The sequence below is a fragment of the Equus caballus genome, chromosome 3, assembly GCF_041296265.1.
Source record: "Equus caballus isolate H_3958 breed thoroughbred chromosome 3, TB-T2T, whole genome shotgun sequence".
Taxonomy (NCBI): Eukaryota; Metazoa; Chordata; class Mammalia; order Perissodactyla; family Equidae; genus Equus; species Equus caballus.
Window position 1 is genome coordinate 88,022,027 of NC_091686.1, and position 23,857 is coordinate 88,045,883.

The 23,857-nt window shown below is 36.1% G+C and overlaps 1 long non-coding RNA gene across 1 annotated transcript in view; it reads left to right on the forward strand.

Moving 5' to 3' along the window:
- Nucleotides 1–11,893: 11,893 nt before the first annotated feature.
- LOC138923336 (uncharacterized) overlaps nt 11,894–23,857 on the forward strand; it is a 39,011-nt gene continuing 27,047 nt past the window's right edge. The window contains exon 1 of the long non-coding RNA XR_011436817.1: nt 11,894–11,936. This is a non-coding gene — a long non-coding RNA (uncharacterized lncRNA). The remainder of the gene's footprint in view (nt 11,937–23,857) is intronic.

Consider the following 23,857-nt stretch of genomic DNA (forward strand, 5'->3'; position numbering starts at 1 on the left):
CTCTCAAGTGCATCGAAAAAATTGACACTGTCAGATATGTACCAGACTTATTAAAACTCTTGGATGTGGGGTTCAGAAATTCCTATAATTTTAATAACAGTCTCAGTTAATTCTTATGCACATGGAGGCTTGAGAATTGTGCCTTAAAATAGTCAGAAACTTTACAAATTTTACATTTTGCAAAAATCAATTGAGCGTCTTGTAATTCTCCTAAAAATTTCATAATTTTAGCTTAAAAGTTTTTCAAAGGACCTGTACTAATTGAGTTGTTTGGCCAGGAAGATGATAGAATATATTCAAGAATAAATGAACAAACTTGTTTGATATTTTATACAGTTTTACATGCTGGAAAGAAATCAGAAATAATTATGTAAGAAAGCCACAATATTGGGGCTCTGTGTGGCATGTATCACTTTATTACTTCGGAGTTCCTCTTATGAATACAGCAGAGTGTAGTGGAAAGGGAAATGGTTAGGGGCAGGGAAAATACACAGGCTGATGCCTCTGTATTTCTGCTTAATTAATTTAATGCACTTGAGGAAAACAGGGCAGGGTGAGGTGTTTGGGGAGAGACGTTAGTGAAGAATATAGAGAAAGGCCAGAGGAGAGAAATGAGAACAGAATATCAGTTCAAAAATAGCAGAGTCTAGAATGTATATGGAGCCCCAAAGCACTGTTAAAAAAGGATTTATTGCGGTATATAGTTACCCTCTTTTCTGCCAAGAAGGCCAACTGAATCATAATTACTTTAATAACTAAGGTAATTCTCACTATTGAAGTTAATAAAATAATCCTCGTCTTTATACACATTTTTATTATTTATCTATTTGTTTGTATTTTTCTGGGATAGCAATAACATGCTATCTAGTGGGATTCTGATGGGTATTGATGCTTACTCCATTCACTCTTCCTCATCGCTGAGGTCTGAATGTGATATACACTATTTTCCTAAACCACAGAGCCATCTCTCACAGTTCTGATTTGAATTAAGACTGGTAGCTGGAAAGAGGTGGATCCTGCAATTTCTTACAGATTCTCTATGTTGAATAAATGTTATTGAATACATAGCAGGGACCTTGCAATCAGGTTAATTCAATGAAGAGTGTTTCCTCTTTATGAAATGGGAATAAAGTATACTGTAAGAATTAATTAATATAACACATGCAAAGCACTCCACAACTACTTGGCACAGAGTGAGTGTCCAATAAATGTTAGCCATTAGAAATGTCAGGGATGCAACATGGCATAGTTGAAGGTCACTAAATTATCAATCGGAAGACCAAGGTACTTTTGCCCAAAGTAGAGAAGTTTGGGGAAACCTCTTACTCCATTCAGCCTTTCTTAACTTAATCTATAAAATGGATTTAACATCACCTTTGACTGTAAGCCAGATCAGTTAGATATGGTGAAATCCTTTCTAGCCCTAGGTTCTATTCTATTAAAAGAGGGCTCTAAATAACAAAATGAAAAGTCCTGAGGGATTAGATAGAAATGAGACATATTTGGAAAAGCTGCATGAAAATGACCTTCACAAGGTGTATCTTAGAAGTGTTGATTCTATTGATCCTGTTGTGTTGTGATTTGCCACTTGCCCCAAATAATTCTTTTTGAAACATTTTGTAATAAGATACAGTCACAATAGAGGCACATCAAGAGAATGAGCACTTTGGTTGTGCAAGGAGCTAAAAGAAGAAAAATAATGAGTTGAAGAGAACTGCTAAACAGATTGAGTACCGAGGTTGCCGATCCATTCCTGATTCCAATTAACCTTAATTTGTTTAGAGGCTCAGCAACACCAAATGAATCTAACTGGCCAATTAGCAGACCAGCAACATGAGTTCAGCTCACCAAAGGCTGTTTATCAGCTGGACATGATGAGGGCAAAATTCTGCTAATTCTGTGATGAGTGTCAGGGCACAGCTCTGTCTTGCAAAGCTCCTTAACTTGGGAGATACAGAATGTACACATTCCGAAATATTGAGTGTAGGGACTGCAGCAGGAATGACCTGCACTTCATTTGGGGATTTTATTAGCAAGTACAACTGCTGCTACTTGCAAGCGAATATTAATAAGAATATTGCCTAAGCCCATGAGGTTTAGACTATGATTAATTCTTTGCCACATACAGTTCTTTGCAAGGACTCACTGTTCAACAAATGCTAATGAAGATGCTTATTTCATTTTTAAACTTTACAAAGTATTTCCTTAGTACATATCCATTGCTCTTCCCAAAAGTTCATTCTCCTTGTTATGGTGAAAATATGTTATATTCTATTCTAATCAGGATTTTTGAAACACAGATCTGCTAACTTATTGAAGATAACATCATTTTCTGCCTGGGCTGACATCATCTAATCTCTTGTTTAAAGATTAAATCCTTTGGTCACTATTAAAACAAGCTGAAATAAAATCTATTCCATAGCATTATCGGTTATTACAATTAAATTTGCCATGTCCAAATTTATTAATACAAATACACAAATTATATTTAAAATACACTGTTGATCCAATGAAAATTATGCAGAAAGTGGACCTGGGTTCTTATTAGGACGGGAGGGGACCTGGTGAGAACTTAAAATGAGAATGGGAAGCAGCAACTAATTCCAGCTCTAATAACTTGATGTGTAGCCTCGGGCAACTCATTGAATTTCAGGGAGCTTCCAGTTTTGTCATGGTGATAATAATGTATGCCTACTTCCCAAATGTGTTGTAAGGATTAATTATTTAATGTTTACCAAGTGCTTTGAAGATGGCGAATAAAGACTGGATGCTAAGTTTATTACTTGGAGTAGGATATATCAGGAAACGGCGTTCTTTTCCACCAGTGAGTGCTGATGGACAGCGACGGAAGCTTGAGAGAACAGCTGAAAGTGTGAAAGAAACAAGGATGAAACAGCCACTTCTCAATGAATCAGAAATTTTTTCTGCCCTCTACTTTTGAAGAAATGTGTTTGACAGCCAAGCATAACAGGAATGTGTTTAAAAGTTATGTCTACAAAATATCTCCAGGGCCAAAGCAGTGTCAGCTTGATTTTCTACAATACCAACGTTAACTGTACAATGAGAGTTGGTATTTTAAATAACGGCTCTCAGACAAAAAGAAATTCCTACCACCCCCAAAATCTTGTTTTAAATCTACTTTTAAAATAAGAAACTGGACAAATGTAAACTGTTGTTTTGAGTGTAGTTTTAAGTTCAAAAATAGAAATCATTTCATGGTTTCTAAAAGGAGTAGAAATCAAAAGAGTTTTCCAGCTAATGATAAATAGAAAATCATATTGATCACTGTCTCATACCCATCTATTTTCTAAGTGTTGAAATGCTCAAGGAATTTACTCTAATCAGTAAATCCGAGTGTTAACCAAAGCTGTCTATTCTATTAGAAGGATTCTACAGGGGCTTTAAAGCAAGCAAATGCAAAGGTTAGTAATTCTTCATTTGGTTGATTCAGGACCAAGCAGCACTGAGTTTTATATATCATGAGCCACTAGCCACAGATTGAGTAACCAAAGCCCTTTAAAGGTTTCATTTCTTAAAAAAACCAGTTCTGGACTGCCACTAAAAAAGCATAGACATAGGGAAAAATAACGTTACAATTATGCATTATGCGAATGGAGAAACCAAGACCCTAGACCAAATTTCTATTGCTAGTTGATAACTGAACAAATATCCTGATATGTATACTTTTTTCCTCCACACTGAATCCAATTAATTATATTCTAATGGTTAAAAATAACAAAAACATGATAGAACAAATTTGCTTACATGTACCTGCCCAGATGATGATCTTAGTCTAAGGGAATCACAATGAGGTTTTACCAAACCATTATCCTTAGAAAGGTGAACACATTTTGTCATTGTACAGAAGGTTCCTGTACCTGAATCCCAGGAACTGAATGGGAACACACATTACGATGGTTTATAGAGCCGGGTGGTGTTTTAAGATGTTTGGCTTCTAACTAAGGGTTAAGTCAACCTCAAATATGGCAAATATGGTTTGTCATTTAACTACCCTTTCTTTCTATCACACTCTGTTGATGCAACTTTTAGTTCTCACCTTCTACCAACTCAGCTGTTCCATCCATCCCTCTGGATTCTCTTCTTATCTCTATCTGGTACCATTGTAGAATGTAAAGTTTGAACCATCTTAGACAAAATTCTTTTTTACTCTTCCTCTTTCTCTCTCTCCTTTTTTGTTCCTCTGAGAGTGGTATGAAGTAAAAGACAGAAAAGAAGAAGGCAACAAGATGAAAACGAAAGAGAGGACATTCAAGAAGGATGAAAGGCTGCCATATTCTTTCTCTTTGAATTAAAGATCTATTATGTAATAAAAATGGTTCATCATTAACCTTTATGAAATCATACTCACTCTGCTAAGCCCTTTATATTTCATTTAACCCCATAATACCTTATAAAGTCAGCACTCTGTTCTCCCCAAATTACTTGTTCAAGATAGAAACAAGTGTGAGAGCTATAATTTTAAATTCGATCTTTCTGCTTCTAATCTATTTGATATAGAATTCATTGAGATTAATAAATTCAAATTAAATAATGAAAAGAAATGTTAGCAACTCTGAAAAAAAGAGATATGGAGAGGGAAATAAGAGCAATGACAACCAATCACTAGGTGCTATCAATCAGTACATACTCTTTTCCTATGTACCCCTAAAATAAAGCAAATGTAAGGGGCTGGCCCAGTGGCGCAGCTGTTAAGTGTGCACGTTCTGCTTTCGTAGCCCCCGGTTCGCCGGTTTGGATTCTGGGTGCAGACATGGCACCGCTTGACATGCCATGCTGTGGTAGGCGTCCCACATATAAAGTGGAGGAAGATGGGCACGATGGTAGCTCAGGGCTAATCTTCCTAAAAAAAAAAAGAGTAAAAATAAAAATAAGGTTATACATTTGAAAATCCATAAGATTTTGTTTCCATTTTCACTTTCAGGACTTCCAAAGCATCCTTTTAGATACACTTAAGTATAACTATAAATTATAATTAATATGCAATTCTAATTATACTTTGGACCTTGATTAAATTGGACCCTCAACATTCTGTCACTCAGTTCCTCTTTGGATCCTCTTTTTTCATCTCTCACTTCTACATTGCTCTCCTCTGTGATTGTGCGGGTTTCCATGCTGATGTGCCTTTAAATGATTCCATGCTTGTATTGCACCTGATGTTATAACTCACATGCTCAGCCTCTTTGAATCTACTCAAAGTTCAGTCTTAGAAGGAGGAAATTTCAACTATATGTCTGTGGCTTTTGTATTTCGATTTCTTTGTAGCTAAAGCATAGTCTTTACAAAGTTGGTTCTTGCATACGTGCATTTTCATATTTACTCTCCACTAACAGAGAGAATAGCTTTTCCGAAAATCATGTGATTAGAGTAAGGCTCATAAACACCTTTCTGGCTTTTGGCCAATAGAGAAAATGTTCCTATTTGAAGGCCACCTGAAAATATCTCCCTCACTTTATGTTTGCTTCCTGTATTTTTCTGCAAACATTCCCCTGGCAGTTGCAACCTCAGTCTGGAAGTTTTCTGTTTCATACCTGATTATGTAGTCTTATAAAAGAATATAGGAAAGGAATATAGCAGAACAATGAAAATATTTTAGAGGATAGTTCTTTGAATCATTTGTTGGCCCAATTGCTTTTCAATGATAGATACTTATAGAATAATAGATGGAGCTATGCCATCTATGGTATGTTTCTACTCCGTGTCACAGTAATAACAATAATAGTTTCAGTTAATAACGTACAATATTTTAAGTTAACTAAATGCTTTAACATATCATTTACTCCTCACAGTAATCTTTTGTGTTTAGTGTTCTCCACATTTAAAGATAATAAAATGAAGAAGAGAGGCTCAAAAATCATAGCTGTTGATACTAATAATGAAAATGATAATAATAGCAATAAGGATTATAACAAAAATCATTTACTGAAGTGCTTACTATGTGCCAGTCCTTCAGCTCATTTAATCCTAACAGTTATAAGTTATACGACAGCTGTTTACTATTTTTCATATTTTACAGTGGAGTCAATGAAGATCCAAAAGCCAGAGATTATACAGGTGTTAATTCATAGAGCTGGATTCAAATGCAGGTCTTGTTACAGAACCAGGTTTGTTTTACCTGCACCATGATTATGCCAATCACCGAGACAATGAGTTTGCAAAAAGAAAGGATTTAATCACAAGACAGCCAAGTGAGGACGTAAGAGAATCTGCCTCTCCAAAAATGAAGACTCAGGGATATTTGTGGGTTAGGCGGCAAGGTGGTGCAAAGTGTGGGACTGGATGATTGGAGGTAAGGAGAAGCGAGGTAATTGACGATCCGTGCCTGTGTAGTCCCACTTCATGGCTCTTCATAGGATGCATGTTTACAAAATGGCAGTATTCTCATGATCTGAAGGTGGAGTTTTTAGCTTCCTCATGTCAAAGGGTAGGTTAAGGGTCATCCACACAGGCCCAATTGATGAGTTGGTGGTCTCAACTGGCCTGAACTGGACAAGGAGTCTACTCTCAGTTCCTGAAAAACTTGAGCACCCCACCCGTTACCATGGTGACCCAAGCCTCAGAGATGTTATCTGCAGGGTGGCCTTTAGTAATGCCTTATCTGACCACTTTTGCAGACAGGCAACTACGCATAGTTAAAGCAAGTTGGCCCCAGTTTCAGTTTCTGAAATGGTATAGAAATTACTCAAACACAGGTTTCAGACTGCAAATTTTCACACTTTCCACCACACTGTACTGTCTTTTCTGTTTGTACTGCAGACGTTACATGATTTATTGACTGTACTGTGAGTCATCTTTTATGTGTATTCATCTCCTCTTCAAAATAAGACATTCAGCTCTCTGAAGGCAGAAACCATGCCCTAGTCACCCTTGTATCTTCACAGTTCCTAAGCTGGTATCCTTAATAGTATTAACAAGTCTGATTCTAGCCACGTTGGGGGAGTCCCGTGGAAGCGCTGAAGATCTTATCATCTTATAGTAGAAATAAACCACTACACACTTAGCCAAAATCAAGTCATACAGGGAAAGATATGATAATATCAACTGAAGTCACTGTCATTACAAATATCATGAAGTGCATTTTGTGAGGGTTAATTTTATGTGTCAACTTGACCGGGCCATGGAGTGCCCGGATATTTGGTTAAGTATTATTCTGGTGTGTCTGTGAAGGTGTTTGTGCATGAGATTAACATTTAAATCAGCACACTGAGTAAAGCAAATTGCCCTCTTCACTGTTTGTGGCCCCATCCAATCAGTTGAAGGCTTGAACAGAAAAAGACTGACCCTCCCAGGAGCAGGAGGAAATTCCTGACTGCTGCACTGGGACCTCAGCCTTTTCCTGCCTTCGGACTCAAACTGAAAATCTAGCTCTTCTTGGGCTTTGAGCCTGCTGGCTTTCAGACTGCAACTTACACCACCAGCTCTCCTGGTTCTCAGGCCTCCAGACTTGGACTGGAACTACACCTTGGCTTTCCTGGATCTCTAGCTTGCTGACTACATGTCTTGGGACTCCTCAGCCTCCATAATGATGACCCAATCCCTTATAAAAAATCTCTCTCTATACACATTAAAAATTATATGTATGTTTATAAACGTATATATGGCAGAATCTGTTGGCCCTGTGTCTCTAATACAGATTCCTTTGACAAACATTAGTTAAGCATTAACTCTGTTTAGGCACTGCCTTAAACGAATCTAGTAAATACATGCCATGTGTAGGATTTGCGTTAGGATCTGGAGAAACAATCAGAAGGCATTCTCCCTGCTGTCAAAGGATATTACAAACCAAGTCAAGGCCACAGAACACACACATAAAATATAAGCAACAGCCAGTAGCATATGCTGAATGTCAAGTAAGTAAAACCTGCAGTAAATACTATTGGAATCTTGAGAGGATTTTGCTCGCTTCATGGATAAGGTGGCCATCCATCCCAGTTTAGCAGGGACAGGCCAGTTTATGCCTGTTGTCTCAGCCCTATTATTTATAGCCCCATTTCAGTCTCCACAGTGTTCCAGTTAGACAATAAACTATAAGGTCACCTTACTCACAGATGGGGATAGAAGAAAAGGTATCTTTAAAAGGTGAATTGTAGGCCATGTCTTAAAAGAAGTAACAGACGTGAATCACAGATCTGGCATTTTGAAATGCATCTTTCATCATTTCCTTAAATTCGTGCCGTGAATTGCTTCAATCCTGCTGTCTGCCTTCATTCTAGGGAGTCCTAGGAGAAAACAAGACATATTTTACGTGAAGGGAACAGAATGTTTCATGGATGTCTTAGCTGTCCTTCTCCCGGAGGATGAGAGTTCAAGTTCGGCCTCCCTGTGCCTGTGTGTGTGGTAGGGAGGCATGTGGTACCACAAGTTCCTTCATCTTTACAGTTGCTGAGGCAATTACTTGCTAGGAATTCATATTAACCAGAGTAAATTAGGTAAAAATTGACGCATTTAACTTCCATTCACTCAACATAATTGCTTGCTAAATTAAAATTGGCTCACATTTGAGAAAATAATGTAAAAATGTCTTTAGTGGACATATTTGAATGCTTATCAACACAGATGAAAAGAGGAAACATTTGGGGAATGCTAATATAACATTTAAGTATTATTGCATGTAAATCATGTTCAACTTTTCAGAGCATTATGAAGATGCAACCCTTGGCAACTAATGCCACACCCTCTGAGAGAACTGGCTCTTGCATTAGTGTTCGATAAGGGCAGACTTTTTAAAATAAAAGAGAAGTAGCGGTCATAGATACATATTTCATGAAGGGAAAGTGGTGTATTGTAGTCTTCATGGCTACATTTATACAAATTTTAAATATAGATTATACGATTTCACAGTGAGAGGGCCAAACTACCTCCCAGATCGATGGGTGTCTATTTTTGAATGTGAACACTTTCAGAACAAATGCCACACCGTATTCATCTTGGTATTTCTCATATGTAATAGAGAGCCTGACATATGTTAGTTGGTTAAAAACTGTGTTGAATTAACTTGACTGAATTATGTATTTTTTAATGACTAAACTATGCACAAAGGTAGGTATAAGTGATTGATTTCTAAAATAGATTCCTAAGAATTTTCTGTGCATATATTTGACTTTTGGACATATGAATTATACTTTTGAGTCATATATGTACTTACGTATCATGTACTTATGATCACCAAATCAAATCATTGAACTTCTCTGAGCCTCAGTGTGCCCATCTGCAACATGTTACTAAGATTGAGGATTGCTCTAAGGATCTCCAGATCTTGCAAAATTAGAAAAGTTCAGAAATTTCAGGAATCTGACCATTGAGTGATTGAACAACAGATAAGTAGCATGTGTGACATCTTTCAGTAATGTATAGTTGAAGCAAATGAAATAGAAATGTATTCTTCAAATATTTAAATGATAATTCATATTTTAATGTGCTTGGAAAAGATTGGAATTAAATTTTCGTAATAACAGTTTTCTAGCTGTTAACCTTAGTTAATTAGAAATCCAAGAATGTAAAAAACATTTCATCAAGGAACAAATAAGACTTGAATGAAGAAGTTAGAGGCTAAAGCACTAACATAATTTACTTTTCTAATTATGAGAATAGACTAAATGATAACTATGGATTAATGTGAAAAGCTTTTCCCAGGATGAAACTGAGGCTGAATTATCTAGTTTGGCAGTATATCATGAGGAAACACAGCAGAGAATTGCCAAATATTCACATCACTTTTGCTGTCATAGCACATATAACAGTAACTCTTGGCCTTTTTTAGATAACAAATCTCCTTTGAGAATATGATCAAAGTTACTGGCCAGTGTATTAAGCATCTTTTGTTAGATTATGCTATGAACAACTCCCAGATTTGAAGGCCTTATGTGAAAACATCTATTTCTTGCTCAAGTTTCATGAGGTCTGTAGGGCCACTGTGATTATGTTCCAGACTAGTGACCAATGATAAATCTGCACTAATATGCTTTCTCATTTTAGGACCCAGGCTGAAGGATCTTCAATTATCTGAAGCTTGCTATTCTCAGAGCATAGGGCAGTAACACAAGAGAGCCTAAACTAGACCTTAGAATAATGTTAAACTTTCTGCTTAACATGGTCAATATCACATCTACTAACACACTCCTTGTGAAGACTATATCACATGGTCAAGCCCCAAATAACAAGGCAGGCATATGTACTTTTCCCACGTAATTCATTGGCAAATCTTAAGACAGTGGGCAGCTGTTATCATATTATCATGGACAGGGTGGGGTTGTAAACATTGGAAACAGTAATATAGTCTACCACCATCTCCACAGGAAAATGTAACTGCAAACATATATTCAAAATTTCTAGGAGTTCCAAGCCACAGGTTATCTCTCCTTGGCAAATAGCCAAATGGCAAGGTAGTACTTTTCTTCTCAAATAGTTCAACATGTTTGGCAAATAGTCTTGAAAAAGATTACATTATGTAGGACTTTTCAAAAGATAATTTTTTTCCCTCAATTTACTGACTTAGTGAATTATTACATTTGTGAACATTTCCATGGAAAAGATTGGTTCTTTGAATGAGATATTATATAGATTTACAGAAGGGAAAAGACTGATAATTAGGTCTACTTGAAAACTTTTTGAGTAACAATGAGATTGTTACGGAACTAGGTTCATTTTTGCCCGTTATCTGGAAAGTCAAACACCAAGATGACGAGACTGCAGCATAGCGAGGATTTTAATCACAAGGCAGTCAAGTGAGGAAACAGGAGAGCGAGTCTTCAATCCACCTCCCTGAAAATGGGGACTCAGGGATATTTATGGAGTGGGGGCAAGGTGGTCTGAAATGTGGAGAGAGGTGATTGGAGGTGAGGAGAGGTGAGGTAATTGATGATCTGTGCAAGCATAGTCAGACTTCAGGGCTCTTCATAGGACCAGTGTTCACAAAATGGTGGCACTAGCATGATCTGAGCCTGGGGTTTTTAGTCTCTTGACATCAAAAGGCCACGTATAGGGCATCTGTGTGGGTTCAGTTGATGGGTTGGTGGTCTCAACTGGCCTGAACTGGACAAAGGTATCCTAATTCCTGAAAGACAATTCAAACAACAATTACCATGGGGACCTAGGCTCCACGAAGATGTTATCTATAGGAGCCTAGTGGGAGTCAGAGAGCATATTGCCTAACCAGCACAGTTATCCATGGGCAGGTGAATAACTAAAAGCGGTAATCAGTAATTGCAAAAAAGGAAAAAAATTTTTAGTTACTAGCAGTTAATTATCAATGGCTAACTGTTTATTGGTTTCAGCATCTTAATTTAACCTTATAAAGTGAATTGTGAATATTTTATTCACATTGTTTTTCTAGCAAACATGAAAAGGTGGTGTGCTAGTGAGCAGGTTAGTATGATCTAACAGAACTTGGATTAACCCCTAGTCTCACTAACTTTAAAGCTTGAAAATCATTTTTTATCATACTCTCTCTGAAGGGAGTAATGGAATGATCTTATGTAGAGCTGGGGTGAGGGGAGGGTGGACAAAAATAAAATCAAACAAAAAACCAAAAAATAGTTGAATAAATTGGAAACTCAATAGCAGTGATTCCTGTCAATAGGGGTCAATGCTAAAGTTAAAGGCTCAGTATTTCCAGAAGACAAAGAGTGCAGGGAAAGGACCAGGCCACACCTCCAACATGGTTTACTGACTCTAACAATAAGTAAACCAGGCTTATCACATGATTTTTGAAGTTATGCCTATACTATGAGGTGCAAATGGAAAAAATGACTATTTTGTAGATACAAAGGGCAAAATCAGGCTGGCCTATACAAACTGAAGAAAGACGAGTTTTGGCTTAATGCTAGCATTTGCTAATTATTAACCTGTGTAACAATTGCTATGTTCTTCCTCAGTAGGAATGGCTCACATTTTCCAAGAAGCCTTCTTTCATTGACTGGGTAGGTGGCTGAGTGCGATGACTTCTTAGACCACTTTTACTACTGAGATTCTATATCTCAATTTCTCTCTTTGTTTTTTCTTTCCCATCCTCTCTCTCCCTTCCCTCCCTCCTTCTCTCTCTTTCTTCTTCCGTCTTTCCTCACTCCCTCTCAGCTTCCCCCAATTCCCAGTTTCTTTCTTTCTTCCATTTGTCTCTTTAAAAATTAAAGCAGAGGGTCCAGCCCAGTGGGTAGTGGTTAAGTTCACGTGCCCCACTTCAGTGGCCTGGGGCTGTGGCTTCGGATCCTGGGTGTGGACCTACATGCTGCTCATCAAGCCATGCTGTGGCAGCAATGCACATACAAAAAATAGAGGAAGATTGGCACAGATGTTACCTCAGTGACAGTCTTCCTCAAGCCAAAAAGAGGAAAATTTGCAACAGATGTCAGCTCAGGGTTAGTCTTCCTCCCAAAAAAAAAAAAAAAAATTAAACCTAGATGAAAATGCATTTTTTTCTCCTCTCTGAGTTCATCTGTTATTTTGGTATATTTTGATCAGATTGTTAAGAATCTTTCTTCAAATAGTCTTTTGTTTAAACATGAAGCTTTTGTCATTTCTTTTATACTACCTGTACAGAGGGATATTTCCCCTTAAATAATTACTTTTAGAAATCCATTTTAAGTTTCCTATACATTTAATTGTAACTGTATACTTTAAACATTTAGTTATAAATAATTCTATTTAAGTTTTTTAAATGAATAAACATGAATATGAAGAGAATTCCCAAATCTTATCTTATTGATTTGACAATACCAGGTGGGTCTTCACTTGAAGACAAAAGAAAACTCAATGCTTTAGCAGCGCGGCTTTCACCTTGAATCGTAGTATTATCCAATGAACTTAATAATATAATGGACTTGATTACTATAACCTGACCACAAAAGATCCAATTTATTGTTCTTCCCTTGTGACACTTATATAGAGTCATTATATAAACAAATCATATAAGCACCTTAGGAAAAGAAGAATTTACAGGTTTTCTAAGAACTGTGTAAGCCATTTTAAACTGTATTCATTGTATGTAAATCTTTAAAGGAATTTTTTTCTAGGTAAATGAATATTCTACTCAATTAAGTTGCTTTATGTTAACTACATGGACCAGCAATTTCAAAGACTTAGAAATCGATAAAATATACTTAATAGTAATTAATTCTGAATGTTTTTGATGTCAAAACACCTAAAAAACCTTATAATTAACATTACAAAGTTCTATAAAAACACGCTCTATTTCTTTCCAGTTGTTTATATTCTTGAAAAGTGAATTTCTATCCTTTGACCGTGAACGAAGATATTTTTTCTTTTAGTCTTCGTCTCCAATACTGATGTGTCTTACAACATTCTTAGCTCCCCCAAGAACTTGATCCAAACCTAGACAACATCTCAAATTATGAATCTTGTTAATCTTTTTCCTTTGATATAAAGTGTGGCAAATATAAATGCTTACGTGGCCAGATAGGTGAGGGAATGTGTTTAAGGATAATACACGAGGGAGCAGTGGAGGCTGTGGTGAAACGGGAGCTTGCTTGTCCCATCTAAACAGGAAAGTCACTACTCAGTTCTACCTGACTGTCTTCACATAGACAAGGGGACCTTTGTTGTAAGATAATCAATTTTTCAAAAGAAGCCACAAATATGGAATTTTATATGAAAACTTCAAATAATAAATATCGCCCACTAGCATTTCTCTCTTTTTATCTTAGTTGTACAAGCTAAAGGATATACATTTAAGGCAAAATCCAACTGCCAGTCTGAGACATCTACTTTATACCCACATTCACATTTACTTGCTCAGGGTTCTAGTGTCTTGGGATTAGACCTTATGTCTTATGATGACATTTAGATAATGAGATGAACCAAGCACTTGTGGCTATAATAACATCAATCAATTATTACATATGCAGCCCAATAGAAATGACAGCATGTATATTCAATTAGTTATTGAACGTAGATGCTCTGTAGTTTGAATGCTAATTTGGAAATTATTGGAACTAAAGTGGTCACACTCTATTTTTAGATATTTGTCAATCTCCAAGAATGAGTGCAAATCAGTTCCCCATTTTGATTGACTGTGTTAACATTTTTCTGGATTTAAACGATGAAGGGTACTAAGGCCACAGCAAAGTTCAAAAATCTTAACAATAATGTTTAATTTTAATGTTACCCCTTGTGCCTTCAAATTCTTTGAATCATTAACAATTATATCATGATAGCATAAGATTAAAATAAATTTTAAATAAGAATTTTGGGTTTCTATTGGACTACCAGGTGCTTGAATAAATCCCTTGCTAAAATTAATTTAAATGCTGGATAAAATTTAAAATGTATTATAATTTAAAAATATTCATTTTTTTCTTTTAATGAACCTATATGTTGTCAAAATTTGAAAAATATCCAGGACAGGGAACTTAGAATCTTAGGAGAGCGTGTAATCAGGCTTCACAGTGAAACCATTAGTGGCACGGTGGAACCTGATTGTTCACTTTCTTGGCTTATGGTGCTTAGTGGACACGGAGTGATTTAGGGTCCTCAGAACACTTCTCTTGTCTTTTTCAGAATGACGCAGTAAGAAATATTTCTAAATGTGCATTTGCAATGAAGTTTATAGTTTACACAGACCCAGGCTTAGTGAATTCATTATAAGGTGTGTAAAATTAATAAGTGGGGTAAGTTGTCTCGCATCCATATTCCACGACTTGGCTCATGTTTCCTATTTGTCCATAGATTTCACTTGCAGTATAGAGTTTTTATTGAAAGGAGCAATCACTTTAGATATGACTCTGAATATCCTAAGAAAGTAGGAAATGAGAAGCTACAGATTTGAAAAATAGATAAAAGACATTATTTAGTTTTCAGAAAACTCCTTCCTTCCATAAAGTCAACAACCTATACACATTTCTTTTATAAATAACTTTCTCCCTTGGAGTTGAGCATTTATCTAAGGATGGAGGATTACTGGACAGTGAGGAAGAGGACAGAAAATCTTAAAGCATTAGGAGTAACAGGAAACTCAGTCAACAGATATTTACTGAGCATTTATTTTCCATGAATCACAATGTGGTATGCTATCGGATATAGAAAAGAAACTAAAGACTTGTTCGTAAAAGATTGACCATACAATTGAGTGAGAAAAAACTTCAAGAAGGTTGAATAATAATACAAGAAATACAGAAATAAGTAATATGAGTTAAGACAAGAGAAAGAAATGTTGAAATGACTAAAGAAATAGAATTAAGCTAAACAGATGTTTTAGGCTTGAGTCCTCCCCAAATTCATATGTTGAAATCCTAACCCTTAGTACTTTAGAATGTGACTATACTTGGAGCTAAGGCCGTTAAAGAGGTAGTTAAGGTAAAATGAGGTCATCTGGAGGAGGCTTAATCCAATATGACTGGAGTCCTAATAAGAAGAGTAGTTTAGGACACAGATACACACAGAGGGAAGACCACGCGGAGACACAGGGAGAAGATGGCTATCTAAAAGCCAAGGAGAGAAGCCTCAGGAGAAGCCAACACTGTCAACATCTTGATCTTGAACTCTAGCCTCCAGAATTTTGAGGAAATACATTTCTGTTGTTTAAGCCACCAAGTCTTTGATAATTTGTTACGGCAGCTTGAGCAGACCAATACAGCAGACAACTGGATACAGAGGGCAGAGAGGCCTCACCTGAGAGATCTGCTGACTCTTAAGAGATATTTACCTAGAAAGAGGACTTCAGGGAGGAGATGAAGTGGCAGAATATAAAGAATAGGGACATTGTGTTTACAGCAATGTAAGAGAGCTTCTAATGTGGAAACAAGGAAGCTAAATTGCATTAAAATTTATACTATAGAGGAATTGAATAATATGACGATTCAATTCATATTTATTGAATTGAATGGTTTGTTCTTTTATTTCCATTTTCCTTTTTGCTAATGAACATATTTAAAGCATTGATTTTTTTAGTATCCAGCTTTAGCTGAATTTTCTACATTTTGAAATATGCGTACCTAATTCCTTTTGTTTCTTTTAGCATTCAAATCCTCAAAGGCTCTTTAAATTAAAGTAAGTCATGAGGTGAGGTATGACTGAATGAAAGTTACCGATGATGGTGTTACAGAAATGAAATGGGCTTTGCTTAGAATCATTTTGGCAACATAGAATAGGATTGTTATCTTGAACTTGTCTTTCCAAATTAAATATCCTAAGATCAGATTAAAAATTACTAAAAAGAAACCTAAGTCATCGAGGAATAAAATGGATAAATGGTTAAATAGTCTTGTTATCTTACAATTATTTAAGTTATAATTTGGCATTTATTGTGACATTGGTTTTCTACAATGCCAGATTACTAGAAATTTCCAGATTACTGGAAAAAATTTAAGTTCATTTTGATTTATTAATATTTGAAGGTACTTTATTAATTAACGCTCTGTCGTTGAGTAAAACCATTGTACCTCTTAGTGAAATACAATGTTCTATATTCTTTGACTATTTACTTAGCATTGAAGTGGCCCAATTGATAACAAAACCAGAGAACTATGCATTAGAATGCCGTCTAAGATACCTGACTTTCTTCCCAGTAGAGGAATCTTTGTAAGCTTTGTACACAGCTGTCTAACTGATGGGTGATTAATTATCCAATGTCCAATAGGAAATCTGTAAGGATGGAGTTTTTTCACTATATCACAATTTAGCCCTTTGAACATTTTCTAAATCCTGAAATTTATAGCATCAACATAAGGTAAGCTGCTCATGAGATATACCATGGTTTATTTGTTCCTGTATCTCCAAAGTCTATTCCTGGCCCATAATGGGAGCTCAATAAAAATGTGTGTGATTAGGTTGAATTGAATAGCCCCAGATTATCAATTGTTCACAGTTCAGTAAAGATTTTTACCTTGGAGCAAAGCTGAGCGTTTCTCTTTTATCTGTAAGAGTTCCAACTATGTGTTCAAGGCCTGGGGTTTCTACTCCATTCTTAAATGTCTTTGGGATTCTAGCCTATTCTTAATTCATGCCAAGTCAGAACATTTACTGATCAAGTTTTAATGACAATCTTAAAGGTGTTGAAAATAAGTCCTGAGATAGTGCTTTGTTTGGCTCCTTTCAGACAGCGTTTGGGTGCCCTCTTGTCTTCCAGGCTCTGGTGGTTTGCGTTCCCTCCCTCTCTTGGAGCTAGAGGCTACATTTTAAAGGACCTTTGTGGTTAATGGCAGGAAGCTTACAAATAGATATCAATACATAGTCTAGGAGAGTCATTAAGGGAAATATTTCCACTTAATTTTAATCATCAGCATAACTATTCTTGTGCCCATGACATAATGACTTCTCCTTGAAAAAGGTAAACACTTTTACAAAGCATGTTGAATTCTGAGAGACTCCTGGCCCAAATCCTTGCATATTTTCTAGAGAAGGAAAACAACAGGTTAGTAGGAAGAATATTTCAAATGAGGCCTTTGAAGAAAATCCCTAATGGATTAAAATTCTATATCTGGGCCAAGTGAATGAAGTACTAATAAAGTGATATACAGATTGAAACACTCACAGATTAATATTTAGGAGGTGAATTTAGTTCAAAAAGAGGAAAAAAACAGCAATGTACTATTTTCAATAGGTAAAAAAAGCAATTGAGCTTAAGCGTATACTTGTTCCAATGCTAGAGATGTTATTCAAACAGTTTTGGAAATTATGCTATACAGAAAAATGTGTACTAGATGGCAGTCTAAGTACCCTTTTCATTTATGTCTCAGTCTGGTTTTTGGATTCCTATCCATAAGTGGAGGAGAAAAGAAAGTATTATTCATTATTTCAGCAAATAAATGCTTGTATTGTTACATAATAGCATAATGTTTAAATAATTAAACATATGAGTTGGGATTCAAATTTAAAACGTCATAATGCATCTTTTACTGGTACGTCATCCAGAATTGTAATTGCATCTAGATGCAAAAATGCCCTTTGAGACACCTTGACGCAGGTTAAAATTGTGTTTGTTAGATCCTTAGCGCCCTTTCTTTCATGCAATTCCTCATTGCTTAGCCTCAGTGTCTGATTTTAAATAAATCAACGATAAACTGAAATTAGAAGCAAAACTCATAGATATTTTAGAATTTTTCAGGAACTTCAGGATTCTGAGGGTGCAGGTGCAATCAACTTGCTGCCACATCTTAGATTATTAGTGAGTGTTTTAATTATGTATGTGGATTTATGCTGTCCTTACAGCTGAAAAACTTTGTTTATTCTTAAAATCTTATGTTCATTCTCAGTCTCTCTTTCCAGACTGGTGCAGAATGTTTAACTCTTACTTGCTTTATATATTTACCTTCTTTTCAGGTGTTTTGTCTTTTCCTGAAAATTATACAGGACCAAAATATATTTAAATAAAAAGTTAAAGTCGTACCTGTGGAATTTTATTTTGCTTTTACTGTATTTGATCATGGTCTTGTCTTTTTGGTTTTTTGTTATTTTTATAGAAGGTGTTTGTGAGTGTTGGAATCATTTTCTGGTATGTAATCCAAGCTGGCTGTTTGAACCCAATTTACATATTTGTTTTGAAGATGTCTAGAAAGCCATAGACAACCCCTCTATTTCCATTTGTGTAAAAGCCCCAAAGCTCCAAGTTACTGGGTAGTTGGCAAAACTGGAAACTAAGTGGCCCGGGCTATTGAAGAAGCTGAAGAATTTAGGGGGAATGATAGACCTTTAAGCCTGTAGCTGAGAAGGTATTAAAAATAATAGCTAACACCACTTTTGAACTTACTAAATGCCACGTACTACACTAAACTCATTAAATGGATAATTTCATTTAACATCCAATCCCTTGAGGTAGGCACTGCTATTGATCCCACTTTATAAATCAATAAACTGAGGTTCAGCTTGGTTAAGCAACTGCCAAATGTCATGGAAGTAGTAAGTTCTAGACCCAAAGCTTGAATCCAGGCAGTCCAGTTTCAGACTCTGAACCACTCCAGAGATTTTAAGCACAAAATTATACTGTCATAGTTGAAATTACAGGATTCAAAGAGCTATGAGGTTCTAGGTAGAGATGATACTTGAAATGAGTTTAAGTAGCATCCTTGTGGTTCCTGATAGTCCTTTTCAAATAGGGCCTGAATATTTATGTAGATTGAGGATATAATGTCTAATCCCATGGACTGGTACTAGTAAGATTTATGCAAGTTGACTGACCAGCCAGTTGACACTTTTTAGCAGGAAACACAATTGCTTCTCAGGAATCCAGGAAGTGGTCCATGCACATATATATAGCTACCATAAATACTGATGCTAGTTCTACAGCAAATGATTAATTAGAAGACTCACATACTATCCATAAGGCAGGTTTTCGTATATTCTGCACACAATTTAAAGAGAGAAATAGTTCCATGGGCCTTGTTCCACAGCAGCAGTATCACCATCCCACCCCACGCTTCCTATTTCACAAAAGCAACTATTTGCAACTCTCATTCTTTTAGTATTCCCTCTGTATCTCTACTACTTCTTGATTTTCCTTTTTTTGCATTAGCAATTTACTTCCCAGTATGGAAGAGGAAGATTAACTCTTTTTCATGCAGAACCCCACCACCCTCCCCTCCCTTTCTATCTCCCCATCTTGCCATTATCATTATATTATAATTTTGGTACCATCTATATTTAATATTTACATTATTATAACTTTCATGATTATGTAGCTGCCTTCCCAACTGAGCCATATGGTAGGACATGATTACGTTTCATTCGCGTAGTTTTGTTTTTCTTCCTTAGAGATAATAATTGCCCTTATTAAATGCTTGGTTAGTTTTCCAAACACTTCTCACTTACGTATTCCCAATTTGTTCCCTAATTTTGTAATTTCCTCTCATTTCATTTAGTCACATTAGTTATTCTATCAGTTTCATATTTTTGAAGAAATTCTTTCCAAAAGTTTTTTGTTCCAACCTAGACTGGTTCATTCCTAGGTCTGATGGTTTTTATATTAATATCTCCATATACCATCACACTAAGAATTCTATTCTTTGCTCCCTTAATTTGAATCTCCGGTTTCCTCGATCCCATGATATCCATAGTTCTGTTTTCCTTCTTGATATTGCTGGATCAGATACCCAGGAACATCCTAAGCACATGGAGGTACATTTGTTGACAGCTTAAGTGTATGAAAATATCTTTTTTGTTTGTTTGTTTGTTCTATGCTCACACTTAGTTGTTTGAATAGGATTCAAAGGAGGAAAACATTTTTCCCTTACAGTTTTTAAGATTTTTCTCTGTTGTTTTCTGGCTTCCAGCATTGTTGTTGAGAAATCCAATATCTTCATGTGAAGCCTCCTCCCCTCTCAGAAATTTCATGGGCCCTTCCCTTTATCTTGCTTTCTGAAACTTCACAATGACGTAGATTACTGAGAAGGGCCACTGTACTGCAAAATTCCAGGGCGCCATTACAGAAGATGCATGTTAAAGGATGTTCCTTCTCTTTGTTGTCTACAATTTTACCCCTAAAGTTGTGCATTTTACAACCTGTATGGCCATATGAGACAATCCTATTTGGTGGTGCTATATTCATCATTGCACTGGATACCAGGTGAGTGTTTCCATATGGAATCTTATGACTCTGAGCTCTGGAACATTTTCTTGAATTGTTTTGCTGTTTCTTTTCCTTTCTCCCTCTCCATTTTTCTGTTGTTTCTTTTGAAACAGGATGTTAGGAAACCTGGTTTGGTCTTCTGGTTTATTTTATTTTCTTTCCTATTTTTTTTTTTTTTTTCGGTGAGGAAGATTGGCCTTGAGCTAACGTCTTTTGCCAATCTTCCTCTTTTTGCTTGAGGAAGATTGTCACTGAGCTAACATCTGTGCCAATCTTCCTCTATTTTATGTGGGATGCTGCCACAGCATGGCTTGATGAGTGGTGCTAGGTCCACACCCAGGACCCTAACTTGCAAACCCCAGGCCACTGAAGCAGAGCACGAGAACTTAACCACTATGCCACCAGGCCAGCCCCCTTTCTTATTTTTTGTGTCATTGTTCTACTTTCAAGGAGATTTCCTTGCCTCTATCTTCTATTTATCCTATTGACTTTTTTCATTTCTAATATATGTTTATTTTCCAAAGATTTGTCTCTTTGTTATCTGTTCCCTTTTTCTCAGTATATTCTTATTCCTTTTATTTCTCTGAAAATATCTAAATTTGTGTGTGTGTGCAATTTTCTTCTCTCTTTGTAATCTCTTTTCTGTTATTTATTTGTGTTTGTCTTGGCTTTTGTCTTTAATGATAGACCTGTGCCTCAGATTCTGTTCGTTTTTGACTGTAGACTGATATTTAAGAGGGATACTAAAAAACTGATTGGGTGCTGTATTCATGTGGCAAAGACTAAGGGCTTCCTGTAGGGTCATCCAGCAGGGCTGCTTACTGGGGAAATCCTTGATGTTATTACCTTCAGGACTTTTCTCTTGGGCTGGTCAGTCTCCCAGGAAAACCCTTTCAAGTGGCTTGTAGGACATAAATTATGGCTTTCAGTTCTGGGATCCTGGTAAGATAATATATTTAGTGTCTAAATTTCCCCTCAATTTCCTTGTTTTTAGTATAGCACTCTAGTGTTCAACTTAGATCAAAGATATTCTAATTTGCCCTCTTCTATTAACAAACCACCAATCATCTGCCTAGGTGGTGTGTGTGTGTGTGTGTATGTGCATGTGCATGTGTATAAGGTAGCAGATCCTTAGCTATGCAGAGGAAGGGAGGTGATCTGGGGGTCTAAAGGGACTTTCAACTGATCTTCCTGATTTTATTCTACTACCTTTATTCCAATTTTCATAAGTACCTGATACAGCCAACCCCTGAGTCTTTGGTTCTTTAGTATGTATTGGGTCATCTGAGAGATTTGCAGTTTTCATTGTTGCATTAGGATTCAGCTTTCTTGGATCTATTTAATCAATTACTACTTTTCCATCTGGTTTCAGCTTCCAGCATGTTTCTCTCTTTGTTGGTTGAATTTATTCCTTTTTTAAAAATAGCTTTTTAAAAATGATATTTCAAGAAGGATTGGAGGCTACTGCTTTAGGTAAACTTGTCTCTTTAACCAGGTGTTGCAGTTCTTTTTTAATTTACTGTGTTTGAATAACAAAGATAGATCATAACAGTGTGTCTTATTGTTGCTTTTATTAATTAGGGATATATTTTGTATTGCATGTCAAAACAACATTAAACTATTGTAAGCATTTATTTTCATAAGTTATTGTGGTATACTCATCATATATAGCATTTCCTTTTTATATAGTTTCCAAATCTCTCTTGAAATTTTCCATTTCTTCATGCTTGTTGTACATGTTTTCCACTAGGCTCTTTGGACTTTTATCATTTTTAATTTAAATTCCACCTGGGCCATCTCTGTGTCTGCTTTCATTCACTGTTTCCTCTCTTGATCGTGGATCACATTTTCTTGCCTTTTGTTTTGTTGTTGCTCTTTGCTTAATTTTCTTGAGGATGGAAAAGACGTAAATATCTTCTCTCCTGTAAAGAGCTTGGGACTTTTTGGAATTTATTTCAATTAGGATTCTTTGTGTCGTTAGCTCATCATTGAATTTTTATAATGATGATTTTGTGGCAATTGTCTCTTGAAATTTTTTGCATTCAAATGGGGGCATGAATCTTGTAAATTATTTTGAAAAAGTGATTTTGAATTCAACATGTGCTACCTGCAAGTGTGCAAACATATTTTCACTTGAAGGGTGGTGATGCCTGTAGCCTTTGTAACTTTTGAGGTAGGATGGCACAAAATAGACAAACAGATCAGTGAGAGATTAACTTTTGTCCCTCAGTAACAACATGAGTGCCCACAGTGATTTTGAAGAATGACGTTGTACTGGAAGTACAGATTGCAGAACAGCTTGACAGAGAGGATTTGCCACTAGAGATGTAAGCTGTTTGTGCTTCTGTTCATAAGTGTTCATGCTCATAAAGGTTTGCTTCAGGTTTCCAATATTACAAACAGCAGTTGGAGCTCTTGATTGCATGCCTTTCTTAAGTGTCAAAGAACTGATGTTGATTTGAATCATATAGGGAAATATTTTAAAAGATGAAAAAACCTCTATGCATAAATATTTATTTTGTAAAAATAACACTTTTAATATTGAAAAATCTGAGTCAGAAAAAAATTACAGCATTTCTGAATCAAGTGTATAACATTCTTTTATCACAGCCCAAATAATGGCCTTCTAAGCTCTTTTCAAATGCATCAGCGATATATGTGAAATTGGAATTAAAATAAGAGAACTTAACATAATTACATACTTCAGCTAGTTCACTGAGCAGAAATTGTTGGCACCATCTTGCTTGATTTTTCAAACTAAAGCTGCCATGTTTTGTATTATGAGCAGTTCAGCAGCTTTGGGCATCTGTCCCTCCCCTCCAATTTAATTAGACTGTCTGTTGCAGACAAATCAGACTGTGTTTTTTTTTTCTTCTTCACCCAACTGCTATAAATGCCAAGTCAAAATATGAATAAGAGGAAAACAAGATGTTCTGCAAACACATGCCACTGTATTGAGCAAAAACATGATAGGTGGACCTGCTCACACTCTCCAGGAGAGATGGGAGAAGTGAGGCCTGCAGAACAAGGTTATAAAAGGGTCAGATTGATGCTATGGTCTTTGTCGGCTCCAATAGAGCAGGGACTTGATTCTTCCCCCAGTGTAATCTTGCTTTGACACTGCAGCCAACACAGATTTATGATTACACATTTTCCTATCATGAAGGGAGTGAGAATCGCAGTATAAGAAATACAAGAGACAAATAAGCTGGAGATTCTTTTAGAAATTTATAGTCTTATACGCTTTGCATGCCTGTGAATGGTTTGAACCATTATGCCCTAATAGGTCACTATAACATCACATTTTAATCATTTTAATAATCTGTA